Genomic DNA, 22,779 nt, shown 5'->3' with positions numbered 1-22,779 from the left:
GATGATCATTTGCCTGCTGCGTGATGGGTCCAAACCAGCGGTCTGATTAACCAGCAGAATGGAGGACAGCCAATCCGGGCACTCCCCTCCAGCAGCAGTTAAAGGCCTCTTATAGATTTTCCTGGAGCGTCTTTACTCTTCAATCACAGAGCTACTTCATCAAGAAGCATCAATCAGCATCCAGCGGAGCGGCCAGTAATTACAGGGGGCCACTTCCAGGCGCTGATTTCTCCCCGAGCCGGCGTCATCGTCTGTGCTTCAAGTCGCCAAACCCTCGCCAGTGACCATTCGATGCCCTTAGAGCTGGCCTAGCCTCAAATAGATGGCACACTTCAGCCAGTCTCATAAGCCAGGTGGATTTTTTTTTTTTTAATTCAGGTTTTTCTTAGCAGGCTGGAATGAAATCAGGCTCCTGAGAGGAAAAAAAACCCCTGATAGATGCCACTGATGGCTAGAAAGAATTCAAACTGCAAGTCAGAGGTCAGTCAAACTCATCTGCTTGAGAGCCTCAGAAGGCTGTGTTCACACCACACACATTATCGTGGTCGTAATCCTCAAATCCCTAACTTTAAAGAGTAATTCCAGTCTATTCAACTTAGGTCTTTCTCATGTTTAACATTATTCTCACCAAGTTAATATTTGACATCTTGGAACACGATGGCGTTACTAAAGAGAGGTATCTAGCAGTCAGACTATCAGGCAGGTTGAAAATGAACAGGCAGTTTAGGCAGATTATCTCCCTGCACTCCCTTTCAGTTTGGATGTCAAACTAAAAGGGAGTGCAGCTAAAATGGCTGTAATAATCTCTCATGTTTAAAGCAGGTGGTCAGTACATTCCAGCCTCATGCAGAAAGGACAACACATCAGATGCCAGACATCACATACCAGGATCCATCTGTGGAAGACAAATGATTAATACCACATTTTAAAATGTTTTATTTATAAGTTCTTTAAAAGTTGATTAAATCAGCAAACATCGGTAAAAGGCATTTAACAAATGAATATTAATGTAAAGTAAGTGAAGTTTATTTATAAAGTGCCAAACAATCAAGTTCAGAAAAGCTCTGAATAATGACAATAAAATAATAATATGATGGAAAATACATAAATACAGTTAAAAGCAATACAGCACAAAAAGAAATTAAGGAAAGAAGACAATGAAAACAGTTACTGGTAATATCAATAAACAGAAAGCTTCATTAAATAAGTTTTAAATAAATTTTTAAACAAGTCCACACAGACAGCTACATGAGACTGGACTGGCAGACTAGCTGCGTGTTTGATAAGAACCCCACATAAATAATCTGGAGCTTGTCCACTGAACCTCGTGGAGCACCACGCGACAGGTTAGAGAGGGAGAGAAGGTGTTTACCCCAACATATAAAGTCCTGTCAGGTAAATATGATCAAAACCAGTCTTAAGCGTATTAACTAACATCCAATGGTCAGTATAAAAGGCTGCACTGAGGTCAAGTAACAAAAATAATCCAGGCAAGATGTTGTGTAATGTCTTCATTGGACCCTTTACTAATATTTAAATGAAACTGTTTAGTAGGCATCACTTTTTGTCATGGTTTGCCAGGCAAACCGTGTCGGGGTGTGGAAGAAGGACCCGAAGTGCTGGTACTGTTGTGGTGTGAGTGAGCTTTATTGTGGAGAGGAACATACAACAAAAGGCGAGGGTGGCGAGAACGGGACTGAGAAATAACCTTAACTGGGAAAAACTAAGAACTAAACAACAAATCTGAATACAAGGAGACAGAGAGTGGAGGTACATGTGGAGGTACATGAAGAGGGACGAGCAGGGAGCCGAGCATGGCGGAACACAAAGAACCGCATGAAGGTAACACAGACAGACCAGTAATGCACACAGGAAAACACAGGGCTTAAATACACACAGGGCAATCAGGGAATGGGAGACAGGAGGGAGACACAGCTGGGAGAAATCAGAGCTGATGAGACTGAGTGAAGCAGAACAGAATACAATAACCTGAGACACTAACCTTCAAAATAAAATAGGAAACTCAACACATATGCACAGACACAGACTAAGAGAGGCGGGCTTGACACAGAAGGAACACACCGGCAGGAAAAGATAAGATACAGAACCGAAACCCAAAGACCCCTCATGAAATCAAAGATAAATAAAACAAAACAGAAAAACAAACTGGGTCACCGACCCAGGACCATGACACTTTTACCTGAATGAGGGGGGGTTTCCTTCCCACTGTCGCCAAAGTGCTTGCTCTCAGGGCGTCATATTATTGTTGGGTTTTTCATTGTAGGGTCTACTTTACAATATAAAGCACCTATAGGCAGCTGTTGTTGTGATTTGGTGCTGTATGAATAAAATTTATTTGAATCGTGCTGAATGTAATTTTAGTGGGACTGTGAACTTTGCCTGCTTTCTCTGAATGGTAGCAAACTAGATAAGTAAACCATAATGTTTCATGTTTGTAGACAGCTTAATACAGTACAGTACTTCCACCTCTTACAGACATGAAGTGAAGCACACAAGACCGTACAAAAATCTTGTGTGCGTAAACACCTAACACTTTATTGTTTGCACCCTGCTACCACCAACACCACTACTACCATTAAGGCAGATAATGGAGCTGGCCGAGCAGCAGGAAACATCTGCACAGTTTATCTGTTAATGCATTCTTTCTTCACTGTAAGCGTACTAGCTGGAGATACCATTGAGTCATCATGTGACCAGAGGTCATGTGACCTCTCTTGCCATAACTGTTCTCAGTTATCAGTCCATTCTGACAAGACAAATGTGGTCCAGAGGTCCAGCTGAAGGACTCTGTAACCCAGTAGAGAAAACTGCCTTTTGTTATTTTTTTCTTGTTTTCGTTTTGATTGTATAAATGTATTTTCATTATTTTATTTTGAAAAGAAACATTTATTTTGAAAAAAGGAAGTGTGATCCTCTAGCAAACTTTATTTTTCTGTTGCCGGATCACAAGGGATAAATGCCTTTTTCATTGGTTGAAGGTGGTTTTAGCCCCGTCTTCCGAAACACCAGACCATCATTTCACATGAGCTAGATCTTTTCGCACGTGGAAGTAGATGAGACAGGCCACGGATAGCTCGTGCGGAATTTTCTAACATTTTGGTGAGTTGAGCCCATGGGTTTGAAAAGTTAATAATGTGTTAGTCTGTTGCTAAAAGTTGTTTCTTCTGTTCATACCGATTCGCGAGTGGAATTTGCTGTTTAAAAACGGTTGAAATGCTGTTTGTGGTAGAATTTGTTTAGCATACTTGAAGGATGATTGGAAAAATGTATTATCTTGCTGGTTATACCTATTAATCATAATTCCATGGTTAAAAAGAGAACAAGAAATTCATTTGTTGTTTTACATGGTTAAAATAATTTCATGTATGACGAGAGATATATTCAAAGCATGCATGTAATGTATTACTGTGGTAATGTGAAAGAAATGTGAAAAGAGATAAAGAACTAAAGCTATAGCTGTGATACAAGAGAAGAAACGGAGCTGGCTGTGTACAATAATGTTAATATTGTTGTGCAGGCTAGGTTTTTTCCCCTTGTCCGTGTGGAAGGAACTAAGATTTTGGATTCCAATGGATTCTCCCCGGATGGAGATGGCGAGCCTGAGCCCAGACTGAACTTTGCAGAGGAACTTACTCTTCTTCCTCGACGGAGACTCCCAAGTGATAACACACAAACCACAAACGAAAGAGAACAAGAACTAGACTAAGAACTTTTGACTTGACAAATGACCAAAGACAAAAAGACAATTGAATATTGAGCTCAAACGACTATTTTTGGGGTTATTTTTGTTTTGCCGGCTTATTCTTATTATTGTTATGGTTATTATCACTACTACTGTCAATGTGGAATTTGTGTCTTGTTTATTTCATTTTTGTGCAAAATAATAACTATTGCTGCTTAAATTCCTGTCTCCAGCCATTTCATTCTGCATTCGCCTCGCTTTCTATTGTAGCCCTGCCGAACCTAGCAACTGGTCCGTAGTTTGGCTGTCCTAAACTATTTAAAATGAGTCAGTGGTTACAACTCCGATTTGAAAAGCAGAAGATTAACCGACTGCTAGCAGCTATAACGGCAACTTTAGCAAGGTTTCTAGCAACTTCAAAAACTTTTTTCTTTATTTTGATATGTTTGTTATCACTAACTAAGGTGATATAAATATTCACTGTAAATATGACTGGGGCTATCTATGTTCCAAAATTTTGCTTACCTGAGCGAGTGTGTTACCTGTCTAGTTGTCACATATTTTTATGTCTTGTATCTTGACCATGTTTTATGTTCTGGGGAGCACAATGGGAAAATGAATAGAAATGTCAGCTGCAGCTCTGCCTCAGTCACTGCTGTATTCTCCCACTGATCAATAAATGACTCATTACTCTAAAAATGGAGCGGGAGGGGCAGAGAGCGAGAGAGTGAGCTGTGGTGTAGTGGTGTAATGGGGTCATGCTTGTCTTTTGAGAGGTCATCAGTACGCTCTGTGTGTATATATGTAAATATGCGTATCTGCTGAGTCAGCAGGTCATGTGACAGCAAAGCTCAATCGCAGAGCAAATGTTGTTTCCCAGTCTTATTTGGACCTTAAAGAACGCAACAGAGGAAATTCATCTTAAAACAACAACAAAGAAAAATATAAAGGAGCCAAGAAGCTCCTAAGTGACAGGAATTCTGGGTAATGAGTGTGTGGTACATTTCAGTTCAGTTCAATTCAGTCAGCTCCACCTTACAATAATACATACAGAGAAAAAAAAAACAATAATTATATGACCCCCTAGCACTTTGACGATAGTGGGAACAAAAAACTCCCTTTTAACAGGAAGAAACCTCCATCAGAACCAGGCTCAGGGAGGGGCGGGGCAATCTGCTGCGACTGGTTGGGGTGAGAGAAGGAAGACAGGATAAAAGACATGCTGTGGAAGAGAGCTAGAGATTAATAAGCCGCCAGCAGCGACACATCGTGCAACAGAACAAAGTGTCCAGATGGAGGAACTGCTGTCCGATGGATGTTTGCTGGGCGCTTGGAAATATCACCAACAGGTGGAGCTTGGTGGATTATTTTTCCCCACCTGCTTAATGATCAACACGCTGCATGACAGAGATCCTACACATATGGGCTGATGGCAGCGCTCTGTGACAGTTTACTCCTGCATTGAGTTGTTTTACTGATACAGAGAGCATTCTAATACCCAGTGTAAACGTGGGTCGAAGAATCAGGCCTGTAGTTGCAGAATGTGAAAAACCTTTGTTTGCCTTCCACATCTGCGGTGCCTCTTTAGATTGATATATGACTTAGATGGATTAAAATTCAGCAGAAAGTCTTTGTCATCTCATTATGAAAAACAAAGTTCAAAGTGCATTAAAACACAGTAACTTTATTTATTTAGAATATAAATATAAAACGTTGCTGGAAGTCTGGATAGCATTACCATTGCTTCACCTTGCATCTCCATAATATGTTTCAGTTCCAAGACTTGACTGTCTGCACCATCAGACTTTAGTCAGAGGATGTTTTAGACAGTTAGCGATGCACCAGTTCAATCCTTGGATTGGATATCAGTCTGATCCTGACTCAAAAAGGTGATCATGTATCGGTGACAGGCTGATGTAATGAATTCAGTTTCATGTTGACAACACCATTCATCATAGTGGAAGCCGAGATGATGTGGTGCTCCCCGTCAGCTTTTCTCACTCTCGTTATGTTTGGTGTAACACTTGTTATAAAGCCAAAGCTTGCTTTCTTGCAGGCACACAATACATGAAGCTATCATCGATTCAAATGATATTTAAGAGACTGACAGCGGGGCAAGAAGAAAGTAGTGCAACTGTACCAGACGGCAGTTTGCCGTCAATGTTTGATCAAAACTGATGTTTATACCTTACACATAAAAGAACGATTCCCAGTCTCTTCCTGTGCACTGGTATCAGTGGATCAGTCCTCTGCCTCTGTCCAAAGCTGGACCAGGTGCTCTTAAAAGGAAGTGGCTTTAGTCCTAGCCAGTCAGCTTCAGGTACCAAGAAGTTTTTTTAGGTCCAGTTTTCCTGAAGTGTGCTTCAGACCTGTGCAGCATTCTGATGGAAGCTTACAGCACAGGTGTTTGAGGAATTTATAACCATTTCATTTCCACATGTTGGCATAAAACCTCGTGTACACACACACACAAAGACTCAGAGCGAGTCAGATGGTGACAGTAATGAGGGCCTTGGGCTGCAGTGCAGGTGATGTGGCGTCACAGAAAACACGCATCGGATTAGATTCACCCCAACAGAGTCTCCTTCCACTTCAACCAGCCACTTATTCCTGTTTCATAAGACGAGGAAAGAGGATGACACTTCAGAGAGCATTCATCCCCTTTCTCTCTTTCTTTCATGCACAAAGAAATCGAGAGGGGAGAGGAGGAGGAGGAGAGATCTCCGTCTTCTAACTTATTCTGATGGCGTATCTTCTCCCCATCAGTCACGCATGGCTGCTAATCCTCTGCTATGCTTCTACAGAAAAGGAAAGAGAGGGAGGAGGGGGTCAGAAAGATGTGACAGAGTATATTTGCATTCATGAGGAAAGTTATAGAACGAGGGATGAATCCTCGATGGGAGAAGCCATTATCAGCTCGCAGGTTATTCGGATGGTGAGAAAAAGAACGAGCGAAAAAGAGGCGAGAAACGTACCTGCTGCTCTCAGGTTGCGTTAAGCTCAAAAGGTGAACAGTCATCTTGGCCCATTAGAGAAGTGAGAGCGACGCCTTTTTATTCTTTAAGATGACAGACCGAGTCGCGAGCTGCTCTCAGATCAGAGTATGTCAGGAGGCGATGGTGACAACGATCAGCAAAAGCGGCGGTAACGGCGGGATTTAAAGAGCAGGTCAGGCCACTTTAAAATTCTAGCCTCAGAGCACAAGCTGCCAGTTGTCTGACAGTCTGATTGTCTTAAGAATAATCACTTCCAGATCTGCTGCTTAATGGCATTGTCTGCTCTGACGTCGCCACCTTAAAGCCTCATGTGCACTTAGTTCACATTCCGATTTCTTTTTTAAAAGAAGAGTTATTCTTACAAGTACTAGCACCAAAAGAAGGGAAAAAGAGTCGAGAGAAATGTAAACCCGTCAAACACTACAGCAAGTTCAGAACATGAAACAAGAGCAAGGATCTGAAAAATGAGTAACAGAATAATTATGTATAATTAGTGACTGTTTGTAGCTACAGTCAGCAATACACGCTCCATTTTACAAGATTAACAAGGCACAAAAAATCCTTAGGATAAATAAACTGTATTCACAGTCAGTTTCATTATGTTTGAAAAGATTGTCTTAGCAACTGGCATAGTAACCCTTCAGTCACTGCTTAAATCAGTGTCATTGCAGCTGAATACTTAATATCTAAGCACTTCCATTATCTGCATTTAATCACCCCAAAAACTACACACAGCATCACTGCGAGATCAATAAAAGCACTCAAAGTTCTGAAATCTGGAGCAGAAACTGGATCTTTGGCAGATATGATCAGTTTGTTTACAGCAGTACAAGACTCTAAAAGATAGATGTCGCCCAGCAGGTTTGGACTCTGATTTGGAGGTTTTAATGCATTTTACTGTTCTGGAGCTACAAGTGACGTTTACATTATCAGCTAATTCTAGCTAGCCAGGTTAGCAGACGACGGGTTAACATCTACAGACACACATATAAGCTAATCAGTGCAGAGTAACAGACAAAATGCTCAACTTTCACTCAGCAAAAATGTAGCACGGCCTTCTTGAATAGTACTTTTGGGCCTGTTGAGCCATTTTAATGCATTTAATGCAATTAGCTAACAAACAGTTTCTAGCAGGAAGCTGTTTGTGTGGAGAGGAGTGTAGCAGGTTGGCCTTTATATTTGTAACTGATCTGCAATCATCTTGTTTTTCAGTGGCATCGTTTTTGCTGGATGGGATCAGGTCTGGTCTGATGATTTTAACCTCACTTTGATCACTGTTTCTTACCCGAGCTTCAGATTTCTAAGTAAAGTAGTCCTCTTTAGCTCAATGAAAGCATTTCTCCAGAGACAGCATCTTTGCCAAGTTACGCCCACCTCTAAGCGATTATATTCCTGTCTTAATATCTTGTTCGACTCTGAAACATTTTGGGGTTTTGTGATATGTTTAAAACAGTGATTCAGTTCTGTTTCCAAGAACCTTTTTACCACTCACAGTTACAACACACCATGTGACTAAATTCCTGATTAAACTAAAAAAGGAAAATAGCTTTGTGTGACTATGTGTGACTGCAGGTGTGTAAAGTGTGTGCCGCATAACAAGAAACCAGACTGAAGGGACACTGTGTTCTCTACTGGATGTGGGCCTGTGTTGATAGCAATATTTTAACCTGAGATTGTCGTCATCAGGAAGCCATTCTCACAAATTGAAATAATAAATGCTGAATGAACTTCTGGTTATTGGAACCTCCCCGCATTTATTTAAGCCAAGAAATGGAACGAGGCTTGTTTTCAGGGTACAGGACACCAACTAAAGCCCGTTCTGTCTCTCGTGTGACAGTGGGGAAAAATGGATGTCAGTACAGGTCATGAATTCATAGATGATGAAATAAATTGCCAATAATTGCTTCAGCGTGAGCTGAAGCAGACATTTTCTTCTCCATCATCAGCTCAGATACGACGTTTCTCTCCGTTTTTCCTCTCAAATGAAAACCGCCACAGATTGTTTCCTAACGAGACCGGGCGAGCGAGACAAGACATCTGTGCCCGTCTCATGGTCTCCTCTGTCAGTTGCCACGGCAACCGCGATAAGCCCCACTTCCTCTTGACCACCGAGCCGCTTAGGAGTACCTCCATCATTATCCCAAGGTGTTTTCAATGAGGAGGCTATTGTGAAGGTATGCTGGCTGACTGTCTCCCTCCACTTATTTTCTTGCATGTATACAATGTGTAGGGGCCATACAGAGAACGCATTAGAATGAATGGAACTGAATGCGTTCAACACAGAAGCTCTGAATATCAAGTAGTTTTGCCATTTCACTGCTATCCAGGTGTAATGATATTGGCGGTAACTCATGTTATCAAATAATCAGTCTCTGCTCTGAATGCATCCTTTACCTGATCTCACGAAAATGAGGCACATTAACAGTTGAGCGTGGGGTTAGACATGCAAAATGATTATGCAGTGATTGAACTAAACTAAACTGACATAAATACATCCAGAAGATTTCAGCAAAACCTCCCGGAGTAACTCATATCCAGGGTGTTCCCCAGCCTTTTTGAGTGTTGTGTGCAAAACACGAAACTTTTACACAACTTGGACACAGGTTAGACTTTCCAAGTGATAGCTGTCTATGTGTTTTTGCTCAGGGCTCAATGTATGGGAAACATATTGGATCCATACACTACCAAATGAAAGACCAGAAAGGTTAAAATGAGATGCTCAACCAACCCGATATCACACCAAAGCATTTAACAGACATTTATGCAGAAGTTGCATTACCAGCAGGGGGAGATAATATAATTAAAGACAAGAAGTCAAGAACAAAAAACGTATGAAGTACATGTCCTTAAATGTCAGAGATGATTAAGCTAGGCGGCTAATATTTTTGTACATGTAAATGTGTTAACAATGTCTGATTAAACGCCTTCCCTGTGATTATCTTCATGTTGGCTTGAAATAAAATACCTCCCTCTGCTGTTACAGATGACATCATGGCTCTTTCATGCTGCTATAAATACCACCACAATGGATGGTATGCAATTGTAATAAAAAAATGACTGAAACCAAGTAGAGCAGAGTTGAGTCGAGTCAAGCAAAAAGGGTACTAGTGGAAAAGAAGCTTTTGATTCCCGTCAATTTAAAGCAAACTGGGCATCAGAGTGTGTTTTCGGCAAACTCCAGAGGGCAGGAGGTCAGGACAGCATTGCATTGCAGCGAGTGTGATGTTGTTATGTTTCACCAGTAACATACGGAGACAGAACAAAACGTGAAACAACAGAATTCAACCAAAGCATGCTGGGTTATGAACTGACTTTTATTTTCTCCATATGTGAAGTTTGTACTTTTATATATCTATAAAAGTACCTCATTACCCACAGTGAACAGAATTTTTTATACATGTCTTTATACATTACACTGTTTCATATAAATGATTTTTATATCTGTGAACTACACATCGGCATTTCCAGTTAATAACTGTTGCTTTTTACTTGAAGTGTGCATAGCTGACCATAGACTTTTCTGTTGTTTATATTAGATATGAGATATGATTCATTATAACACATGAAAATAATCGTCAATATGAAATCATTCCAATTTGCCAAAGATTCAGAAATGCACTGCAGAGGAAAGAGAGGGGTCGAGCACTCTGCTACAAGCTTTTTATATTCACAGCGATCACAGTGCTATAATGAAAAGAGTCTAGGCCATGCACTTAGATCACGTGGATGCAAACCATGTCTGTAGACTTTGCAGAAAATATGCAGGCAACATGTTAACATTTTAAAATTTTGCTGCCATCTTTGTGATGTTGTGTACTGTAGAAACCCACTCTAAAAATGCATTTTAAAAAACGATAGAATTATTCAGAGTCATTTAGTTATTGCTGCTTTTCTATCGTTGTTTTCCACAAATCCATGTGATCAAAGCCATGCAGCTCTCATCACGTAACTCGTAAATTCAGCGTCACTGTTGCCTTGGTGCCCATATAGATTTAGAAAGTTTACTTAACATATAGAGAGACACGCTGGCAAACATTTATACTTTACTTAGACAATTAAAAGTGATCGTCTTTCTCTTTACTCAATTAAGCTAATCTGAGTTTATAATCATAATTATTAATTTAACATAATTAAAAGAGCGTTATGATATGTATTAGTGCATGACCATGTTTAAGAGTAAATACAGATACATTAACCAACATGTAGAATGTCATTTTCCTGCTGCTTCATTCTGACATTTTCTTTCACAATAGTGTAAAAATTCACCACAAGTGTCATTTGATACGAGCACGGTCGGCAGTCAGACACCCGGAGGAAGATGGCTGTGGCAGAAACACACCTCACAGGCCTGGCTGCAGAATCCATAAGTGCATTTTAAATGTGACTCAGATTCACTGTTAGATTTTTGTGGATTCTGAGAATCTCAGTTTATATGAAGCTTAAAGTTTGAGCTGCAGTTTTGTAGACCCAGATGATCTTAGAAGTCTCTGAGGCTCATATGGCATCAGCAGATCAAATATATATTTCGGACCATTTTGACTTTATTTATTTATATTCTACATCACATTGTTTTAACTTTGAAATAATTAACTTAAAATGCAAACCTTACACAAAAAGGCCTCTTATTGTGGGAACACGGTGCTAACCACTGGACCACTGTTCTACTATTTTAAATCTTGTGCACGTGTCAAGTGTAATATCATATATATATTTAAATGTTTTACGCATTTTGGATGACTATAGGAAAAGTAATCATATAATTATATGCATTATGAGCCCCATAGTTGAGCCCCATCTTTCTATTTATATTTTAATTGAGTGTCTGTAACAACATTTCCACCAGGGATTAAAAGATGCTCTTATTCTGAAAATGAAAATCTGTGGTTATGGATATGCTGAACATTTAAAGATATACTTGGGGAAAATCTGAATGTTATTTTTACTAATAATCATTAAATATTATTAACCATCAATAAAGAAAAAAAAACATTGACCAAAAGCAGGAGTGGGCTTAACAAAGTTAGAAAGATGCTCCGGTAAGTCCCACATGCCTTACATCCCAGTATTCACATTATTCATTTCATTTCTGTCTGCAGTAATAAGCCCACGGATCATTTAAAGGAAGTTTTCTGAATCATTTCCCTGAATCATTCTGTTTATTCATAACTCCATCTGAGTTTCACATCATCACATTTTAACTAGCAGATCCGTGAGTTATAAATTATCATTTTCTCCCACAGTTTTACAAGGTTTCATTAATATTTTACTACTAGCATAAAGATCCAAACTTTAATATGATTTTATTTGTATTCATTCCCATCATTATCCCGTTTCCCCCCCTTGTTTTTTCTTCTCCGTAATCCGTACACCTCCTCACTGCTGCTGTTAACAAACCAATTTCCCCTCTGGGTTCAATAAAAACACAACTGCCTGAAATAGGAAGAGAGGGAAATGACTGAAATTCTACTGGAGGCTGATAGAAGAAAAAGAAATTTTAATCAGGATTTACATCTGAAATACAGTTTCAGAAAAACCGGGTCCAATCAGAAAGCAAATCATGTTCCAAGTCAAAGATGAAGCTTTAAAGCTGCTGTACAAAAATATATCGTTGTTACATGTTGTTAAAATCACTCAGTTATGTGAAAAGTGTTTTTTTCTTTCTTTTGCCTCTGCAGCATGGTAGCGTGGTGGTTACCACTATCGCCTCATAGTCTTAAGTTCAAATCCACTCCCTTCTGCGTGGGTTCTCTCCAGGTACTCTGGCTTCCTCCCACAGTAAAAGACTTGTTGTTTTGGTTTGGTTAGCTGCTGATTCTGCATTGCCCATAGGTGTGAATGATTGTCTGTCTCTCTGTGTTAGTCCTGCGACAGGCTGGCGATGAGTCCAGGGTGTATCCTGCCTCTCTGGGAAAGGCTCTAGGAACCCGAGATGCCTCCAACATCCAGCTTACCTCCATAAATCTCATCATTCCAAGTTCAAGTGTTGAGATATCAGTTTTCTCAGTAACTCAGTCCAACAGCAGTCATCCCACACTCACTTCCATTTATCCCTGTGCCAAATTTATATAAGGCTTCCCCTTCTTAACTCTTCTTTTGATGGAGGTTTTATTCTAGACTTGGTACCACATTAACCTCTTAGCTGGTTTCTGTGCTTGAGGAAACTATGACCCATGTGTAGAAACAACTGCGAGTGAGACGGAAGTCAAGTAAGAATTTACACTAATGTTTCCTGTCTGTGGGCCTCACAGCTTCTCTTCTAATTGTGTAAAATGAAAATATTCAAGCTGACTTTAGCTCAACTGAAATGCCACTATGCTCACTTCATTTTGCAGTAAAGTTCCCACTATGCTTTCTTTTACACATGCATTGAACGGATCCCCATTTCTCATAACATTTCTTTTTTATTTGATGCAAAATAGGACTTTTTAACTCCCTGAAGAAAGTTTTAGTTTTGTGTGAGATCGGGCTGAATCCAACTAAAAGTCTTCACAGAGCTGCAGATTTGGCCGAACAGCATTAGGATGATACAAAGTTGATAAATGCTGGTATTTTGGGTTGTTTGATTCCTGTAGACAAGAGCTCTTCATTTGTTCATGTCCACTTGTCATTCACAGTCACCATACTAAAGATTAATACTGTTCATCATTTGCAGGTTGTTTGTTATTGAGCAGCGGATGATTTAATTCTGTTCCTATTATTGGTTATTTGATTTACTTTTATTATGTACTTGTTAATCAATTCAGATGCATTGATTGGTGTGTTTTTATGAACACATGAAAGGTTGACTTTTGACCTATAGTGTAATCCTCACAGGAGATCCATACTTCAAAAATGCTTTCATAGAATTTTATTCATGTGCTCTAGATTAATCTATCTAACAGAATATTAAATATTTCCAATATGCAAAATCTGAAATATCTGCAGCAGCAAATGGAATACAGTAATGCAGCAGCAACATCAATCCATAAACATGTGAAAGAAGCACTTTAAAATTTGCAGTTTTGCTTGTATAAGGCTTGAACGCTCGGCTCTGATTTGACACAGATTAATAACATAATGGCTTTAATGTAATTTAAGAGCAAGTGAGTTGGAACTGAACTTCAAGGGGTTAAAGAGGTGTGTATTTAACCCGAGTCTGTTCCTGTCCCTAAAAAGTGCCACCCCCCACATAGAAAGCAAAGAGCAGACAAAATGTCTGTTGCTCTCGAACTCTAATTGGTCCTCAAAGATAAAAAAAAAAAAAACAGTCTCCCCATCTCCGCATGTCCTGCCTGACCTCAAGTGCTCTCTTGTTTCCTATTAGTTTTAATTGACTCCATCTCCCTTCATGTGTTGACCTCCAGTCCCCTCCTCTTCCTCCGACAGAGGCTGTCTGCAGATAGCTCTGGTGAGGACTGCCGCGCCATCCATCAGGGCAAGAGAGCGGCAGCAGGAAGTTATGTCAGGAAGTTGGTAGTTTAGCGAGGTGGATGGAAGGTGACTCGTCAGGCTCGGCAGCTAGTTGCGTCCGGCGGCTGTCAGAATGCCTGACCTCCCCCTGCTCTCGACATGACAGAGAGGACGGCTGAGTGTCAGCTTTACTGCTCAGCCTGTCATGTCTGTCACGCCCGGCGATACAGGAAGTCATGTTTTCTGAGCGTGCTATGAGCAGTTGAAGCATTTTTTCTTTTATCCTTTCATTCTGGATTCAACTTTTTTTCCCCTCCCATACGGTGCCACGGACCTCAGAGCAGCTTGCTGTCACAAGATGAAGCTTCCTGGCAGGTTTCTCCGCCGCTCGTAAAGGTTTTATAGGAAGTAGATGAGTTTGGACAGAAGGAGATGAGCCAAAGAGGGCACGTCTTTTTTTCTGAACACTCTAAGCAATCTGTCTGTAAATCTAACACGACCCGTCACACCTATTATCTCCTCCCATAGTTCTCAATGACTTTGGCTTCTCGTATGCTTGTTGCCCTTTGTCTCTCAGATGTGTGCTGATGACTTGCTTAAGTTTTGCTTCCTGGTTCATGTCCTTGGAACTCTTTTCTAGATCCCATATGATGAAGAGGAAGTAATGTAGCCCAGGCTCTATCTCTAATTTAAGGTGGACCGACTTTTCGTCACACAGACCTTTTTTTGGTCAACGGTAAACACGGCTGAGGTTTCACATGTGGTTGTATCAAAAAGCACATTTCATCCTGCTCCAAACAGAATTTGCATTCTGTATGAGCTCTATGATGTAACTGAGACAGGATGACCATATTAGGGATGTCATGTACAAAGGTCCCAACCAATTGCTGATTAAACATGCTCAGCATCAATTTGTGAGTTGCCAAATATGTAAATGAACATTTTCCCTTTGATGTTGATAGAAAATTAATCCATTGAGATGAATTTTCCTAAAGACATCTGTTGCTCTAAATGTGCTGTGTTTAAAAAAAAATCTCTGAAGGCTTTGGGACCATTTGGTTACTACACATTACAGACAAACATTTCAGGACTGGAAACTAAATCCAAACACTGAGGATAAAAACCTTTTTATGAACAGGAATTATTGCGCTGATGACTTGTGCGTGCATGCCTCATACTCCTGACTCACTGCAGTTACAGGTAATAGCTGTAGCATTGTTGGTACAATTCTATGATTTGCATTTCTTCATTTATTTTCATTTGAGACATTTAGACCCAGAATTTGTCTTTTTTTCCCAGCAGCACTTCACACAAGTGTGCCATATATTTTGGCTTTCAGCAATTCAGAATGAGTCCTCTTTCCTTTATTATGCGTAATGGAGTTTTAATGACGCTGTTGGTGAGGTTGGAGGAGAACAGAATTAAGTGCACACCTGAGGTGTATTGAGTGCTGGTTTACATAATGTATACCAAGGAGGCTTTAACTTCTTAATGAAGAAACATCCATTCATACCGGTGGCATTGTAAAACCTCGCATTAGAAAGTCGATTTTCTCCCCTGTTCTGAAACATTAGCCAGAAACTGAAGGAGTTAACATACGGTGAGATATTAATGTTTTCTACCCCTGCAGGGAAAATAGGAGATCTGCGAGAAGGAAAGATTCTTCCACAAATCACAGCTTCATTTCAACTATTCAGCCAAATATCCCTCTTAACAACTCATTTAGAATACCAACTCCTGAAATCTTATTTTCTTGAAACAAAAAAAGCCACCAGGGCTCAGAAAACAGCCATTTCTGGCACCTATTAAAGTCTGGCTTAATGGAAAAGTGTCAACTGGATATTTCATAAGTCAAACGTGCCTGAAGTAAATAGGTGCAGAGGGTAAGAGGTGCTAAAGAAAAGAATTTTTATCAAAGTAATATTTCTCCCTTTTCTCCTTTCACTGAACTCCTGTCACATGATTTACTGCAGCCGTTTTCAAAGTCTTTGTGCCCAAAGCACACCAAGCCAGAAATCACGACACACCTGTATTCATACCTGCACAAAATAATCTGTCATCTGATATGTGAGGGACAATTGGTCCAGCAAAACCATGTGGGTGGCAACCTAAAGAGGGAAAGGAGCTTACTATGAAGTGTTAAAAACTGTGGTGCCTGGTTCCAAAAGTGAGTCAGTCCCCAAAATATGAAACTTTACAGTGGAAATAAACATCTTTGCAGTTTGGATCCAAAAAGTGTGTTGGTAAAGTAGATAGTTTCACAACTCATCCACCTCGAATCAGGGACTCACTGCACTCCATTTTGATGGACTCTGACAAATTTATCTCTCTCTGCTAAGAACCAGCATGGCCATTTCATGGACTCACCATTATGTGGCCAGGAGTAGAATTCATTACGGACTACATGCCAGCACCTCAGGACTGCAGCAGTGATGCCTCATTGCCAGATGCACTGAATGACTTCTGTGTACGCTTAAGGAACAAAAAAAGGTAACTGTGAGAAAAACCACCCCTCCTCTGGTCAGGGCTAACGTTGGGAAGACTTGGCATAAAGTTAATCCATAGAAAGCTGCTGGACCAGATAACATACCTGGCTGGGTGCTCTGGGAATGTGCTAACCAACTGGCAGATGTTCTGCTAGACATCCCTGAGCAGAGCAATGGTTCATACCTGCCTTAAAGGCAAAAGAATCATCCCTGTGCCCAAGAAGTCAACTGTGTCTTACCACAGCCATTATCAGCCTACAACATATATCATCAAGTAGTATGAAAGCTGGTCCTGAGGCACATGAAGTCCTCTCTTCTGGAATAATTAGACCCTTTAGGTGGAGGTACAGAGCAGGTACATCAGACTGCTGTTCACAGACTTCCGCAAATCAGTCATCAACTGATTGAGAAGCTGAGCATACTGATCATGGACACCTCCTTTTGTAACAGTACCCTGCATGGTGTTCCACAAGGCTGTGTGGTCAGGCCACACCCGCTCACCCTGTTGACACATGACTGTACTGCCACAGAGCTACACAGCGCAAACTACATCATCAAGTTTAGAGATGACAACATTGGTATGGCTCAGTGACAGTGAGGAGTCTGCATACATAGAGGAGGTCAGCAGAGACAACAGACATGATTGTTGGGGGTCTGCTACTGAGACCAAGAGAAAAGTATCTGAGAGTGAACATGGAAGGTGACCTCATACAGGCACAACCCTGAAACAGTTCAGCAGCATTTTCACTTTCTGTGAAGGCGAAAAGGCCAACCTTCATCCTGCTATTCTTACCACATTTTACCTGAGGACAGCTGAGCACATCCTCTGCTCATACGTCAGTGTATCATGTGGGAACTGCAACAAAACTGAACCAAAGTCTCTCCAGCATTTTGTAATGACAGCAGAGAAGATCACACATAGCAGATGTGTCTGCATGATAGACCTGCACAGCTTTTGTATGCACCTTGCTAGCTGCACCCTCCAATCCAAATATAGTAGCATGCTCAAACGCTACATCCAGATACACAGAAACAACTTTCCTGGATTTCCTTCACTGGATGATTAAGCATGCATGACACAGTATCCATGTGACCCCACGCCATTAGGGAACCACTAATTTACAGAATCTTTAAGATAAATAAAAATACTAAATACAATCACAAGCATGGTGTTATGGGAACATGGTGAAGGAGTCCTTGATCTTTCTCTTTCTAACTATAAAACTCTTCTGTTCTTAAGTTTTCATTCAACTTGGACACACAGGGCATAATCCAGATTAAAAAGCTCAATATTATTCAGGACTTAACATCTCAGACAGCCTCCAATTTCCTCATCAACTGGGATTTTATTTCCATATCAGACTTCAGGATGTCCCTACTGTGTTTTCCTCCCACCGGTAATTATTTGACTCCACTTTTAGTTTTGTTTTTCCTACATATTGCAGAAACATTTGCATAATGGCTCTGCATTAAAACCAGAAAAGTGTTGCGTTATACTTACACAGTTGCTTGACTACATTAAAGCAACCTTTCTGATGGTTTATTACAACAGTCGTAGCGTACTCAGTTTTATTTGAGTTCTGTGCGTAGCCGTGCTGTGAAAGGTTTAAGATTTAGGCAGACTTTCTGCATCACATGGACAAAAATACTGAACTTTAAATGCAGTTTTTAACCAACACCAACATCAACAGTATGGATTTTCAGGATGACAGCTGGGAACCATTGACAGTTCTCTATTGTGTGCTTATTATTAGTAACTTATTGTTCCCAGATGTTAGAGTGGCACAGTGGTGCAACACATAGCAATGCTGCATCATCGTAAAATGTCTGTGGGCTTGAATTTGCTGTTTGAAAAGGTGTTTTATATGGAAAACTGATCTCCCTTAAAAAAGGACATACATCAGCTACCTGAAAGACCAACTTAACATTACGCTATTATTGCTAGCCATTGTTCTCTCTGCACTGTGCGCTGGTAGCATGTTTTTATCTGCATGTGAAATGAAGTGTGGTTTTGTCAGATGGTTCGATGTCTGTATTAGGAGGTTGGAAGGTGGAGGCAGTGTATCCAAGAAAACTTAGATGGCTGTGTTTTGATACTTTGATAGTTCCCATAGTTTTTCCCCACTTCCTAATTTGTTCCATTTTTCACTCACTGGTTGGAGTTATGGAAGTAAAACCTACTCAGCAAGGGTTAAGCTATAAAAACATCTTTTTAAGTTTAGGAAAAAGGTTGTGGTTAAACTTCAAACAACAGTAAATCTGCTCCTTAACAACTAAGTTGCAAGTAATAGATGTGTCTCCCTCACTATAAGGGATCATATCTCAAAGTCAGCTAGTGGCTTTTTGGAAACAATTGGTTTATTGGTGACAAACATCTGCAAATAATAATTCTAACATTACATTTTCAGTTTGATGCATAAAGATGAACTAAAGAAAGGTTTAAGTTAAAAATTAAAAGTCATGTTTTTAAATTAGCAACTTGTTTGAGATGTTTCAGGTAGGAAAAACTTTTTAAACATATATTACTTGATTTACTAGATGTAAATTATTGCTAAAAGTGATAAATCAAAACAACACGAACTTGCATCATTTCTCAAACATAAAAGAGAAAGGCATAAAATTAGCCGAGCACAGTGCTCACAGATACGCAGTTATATCAGTAAGCTATAGAAAAAGTTGTTACATACAAGTTACCATATATAAAGGGCATAAAAATGTCAAGTCCATTCTAAAAGAGATGAATAGGGGTAAGTTTAAGAAGCAGGCATAATGGAAAGTCATGCAAGTTTCCATTATATTCCATTGAAGCATTTTCAGATGTTGCTGTGTGCAGTATATAGTGTAATGTTCAGTATATGAATTAAAAATGATGAATATGTGATTGCACATTAACAGCTGTTCAATCAGTACAGACTGCAGGGGCATACATGGAATGTATTTTCCTTCCGTTAAGCTGGTTCTGATGCAGATCCAGTTCTGTCTTCATTAATTCTGAGGACGGCCCACATTTTAGCAGGTTAATACCAGACTGTCTTTTCTTTTTCATTTTGAAAAAAACAAAACAAGAAGTACTTAAATATTTAGGCTATATGTGGAAATATCACAGAATAAAGGAAGTCTAAAATATTACTTTTAGCAATCTTTGTGACTTCTGCCTATGAAAGGTCCTGTACGATGCTTACATGCTCTTCCTCCTGTGTGTGTGTGTGTGTGGGGGGGAGGGGGGTCATTTCCTAATAGGTAAGAGTTTGCCTCTTTACCACCACCAACACCACTTAAAGGGAACAGGATAAAAGCAGATGAAAAGCCACAGTGAGACCACAAACTCATTCAAGGAGTCATAACTCGATTAAATTTGAAAACAGAGACATGCATCATCAACACGCTTTTTCTATCCGTGTTGTTCAATATACACTATGCCCTTTGGGCATAGACATGGAAGCAATACCACTGCAAAATCCACCCACCCACCTACCCACCCATCCATCCATCCTCTTCTGTTTATCTAAAGTGGGGTTGCGGTGGAAATACCCTACGCAGGTTACTCCAGACATCTTTCTCCCCAGCCACACTTTTCAGTTCCTCCTTGGGGATCCCAGGCCAGAGAAGAAATATAATCTCTCCAGTGGTTTTCAGGTGTACCAAAACTCTGACCACTGCAAACGTAAATCAGTGTGTTGTTGCTGGTAACGCAGGACTCTTCTTCATGTGTGTTTTGTTCCAAAGCACTTTGGTCGGTGTCTTTGATGTCTTTCCTGTTCAGGGAAAAAGGTGCACTACATTAAGATCCTGTATCCTAATTAGGCAAAGACTTCACTGTACTACACTGTGTGTCCTCAAATAATATCAGCGCAGGCTGTATGATGAAATCAGGACACAGAATATAGATGTATTAAAAGTCAATGTTTGGCAGTGAGCACGTTATTTTTCTCTGAGTAAAAACTCGGGTTTTGGAAGGACATTTATTTTTTTTGAAAACCTCAGTGTGATTGATGAAACATCAAGGGGATAAATCCGTCACCGTTATCATTACCAACATGTCAGCTCGACTTTGAACACAACGCAGAGCAACCTGCCAAGGAGAAATGCTAATTATACTAATTACAAAACATAGATGTTATCCTCCGTGTGATGTGAACCACAAATGGATGTGGATGGAGGTGCCATTTTGGCATCAATAATCGCGTGTTACCATTTTACTGTGGATGAGTGCATTAAATGGAGAACTCTTTGAAGCTTCCTGGCTGTTTTGCAGCACTGAGGTCTCTTCCATAAAACCCATTAGCTTCTGTGTGATAGTGGACTGGGAGCGCACGCTAAAATCAGCCGCCGCTTTCTCACATTGACCCTGAATCCAGCCTGAGAGAGTCGAGGGCTTCAGATGAGGACAGTCGCTGAGCAGTAATTACATGACAACCTTTAAATAACTGCCGCCTATAGCTGTCATTTCATAATGTGTCTGTACCAGTTTGTCTGGCAGAATGTGACCACGAGTGAGTGTGGCTTGAACAGAGCAGAGCAGCAATTCATCACTGCAGTGTAGCAGGAAAAAAATACTCCATTAAGGCTGGAAGTCTACTTTCTAAATCTGCAGTTAGGTGGAAACTCTTTTTCTGCAAATTTGGTCATTTTCATGATATAGTGACTAGCAAGAGAAACACATTGTTCACTGCAACTATATCCCCCTAATTGGGCAATTTGGCCTGTTTTTAAACTTGGGAAACGCATTAACAGACAGACTATTTAGTTCAGTTCACTCTGTTAACTTTCTAAAAGTAATTCCAGTTTAGGTGGGCAAACATACCTGATCTAAATGTCTGCAAACTCTCCCTTCAAGGTCATGGCCGCTTCCAGGGTGGCTGCTTCTCAGGTTGGCCCCTGGTTGTCTGACCGCCTGCAGGCCTGTGCAGACCAATCATCATTTTATGTGTAAGACTGACTCCACCATCATGGAGAGGCTAATCACTGGTGATGAGACCTGGATCTCCAGCTTAAGATGTAGAGAGCCAACACAAGTTTTAGTCAGAGGAGCCTGCAATGTTGAAGCCAGAAGAACGAGAACAAATCAGGGAGAACAAACTGAGGGAAACACCAGGTGCATTTTTATGTCGCCTGCCTAGACAATGGATGTAAATTATCAGCTTTGCTAAAATACAGCAGTTTTACATTGAATGTATAAATGAATATGTATATAAACATCATTCGGGTAGCTTAGTTAGTGGCTTAGTACTGTTGCTTTGACGCATGAAGGTCCTTTTCTGCTGTTGTTTCTTCTGCTATTATCACACATTGGTTTTACCTCACTACCTGTCCAGACATCTGAACTCTACCAACCCTACCTGCCTAACCCCGCGGCTACTTGTGCTGAAAAGCGTCTTATTTTAAAGAATTTTAATTTCAGTTTAAATAAAAGTTAAAAAACAAACCTGTCCCTAACCAGTCCCTACTGCATAAAGTGAAAAACTAAATAAAATGAGGCAATCTTCACTCACCACCTTCCCGGCTCGTAGTATTCACATTTGCCAACATGCAAATTCATCCAAAAGCATCTCTAACTCACGAATGCTCATATCAGAATACAGTTTCCATGGAGCAACATCAAATTGGTAGCTATTAAGGAATGTGTGGCTTTATATGGCTATACACACAAACATCTCTCTCTCTCTCTCTCTCTCTAAAGTTCCCAGAGCATTATATTGCATGGCACATCCAACATACTGTTTTACTTTAGTCCATGACTCGCTTACCTTCAGGGTCATACGTCACATGAAAACCAAAATAATTCCAAACGCCAGATCTGAATGAGGGTGGGGGAGGTCCATGTTGTAAGGAGAGCTTAACTTCTGTCTCGCTAGCTTGCCCTGCGCTCTTCCTTCTGACGATGCTGTCTGTGTTGAGCGCTCAGTGAATCTGCGTTCGACTACTCCGCCTAGGCTGCACTGTCGACCCTAGGCGGAGTAGTCGAACGCAGATTCACTGAGCGCTCAACACAGACAGCATCGTCAGAAGGAAAGTTGATAAAATAAATTACAAATTTTGTATTGTTCGATACATATGCGTACCGAACCGACACAAAGTATCGAACGGTCAATCGAACCGTAATTGGTATCGTTGCACCCCTAATATATATATATATATATATTTATATATATAGTATATATATATATATATAGTATCCTACCAGTGGCTGGACAAAGCTGGACTG

This window comes from Haplochromis burtoni, unplaced genomic scaffold (assembly GCF_018398535.1).
Source record: "Haplochromis burtoni strain Fernald_Lab_line unplaced genomic scaffold, NCSU_Asbu1 Contig_150, whole genome shotgun sequence".
In the NCBI taxonomy this organism is placed as follows: Eukaryota; Metazoa; Chordata; class Actinopteri; order Cichliformes; family Cichlidae; genus Haplochromis; species Haplochromis burtoni.
This window is presented reverse-complemented; position numbering follows the sequence as displayed.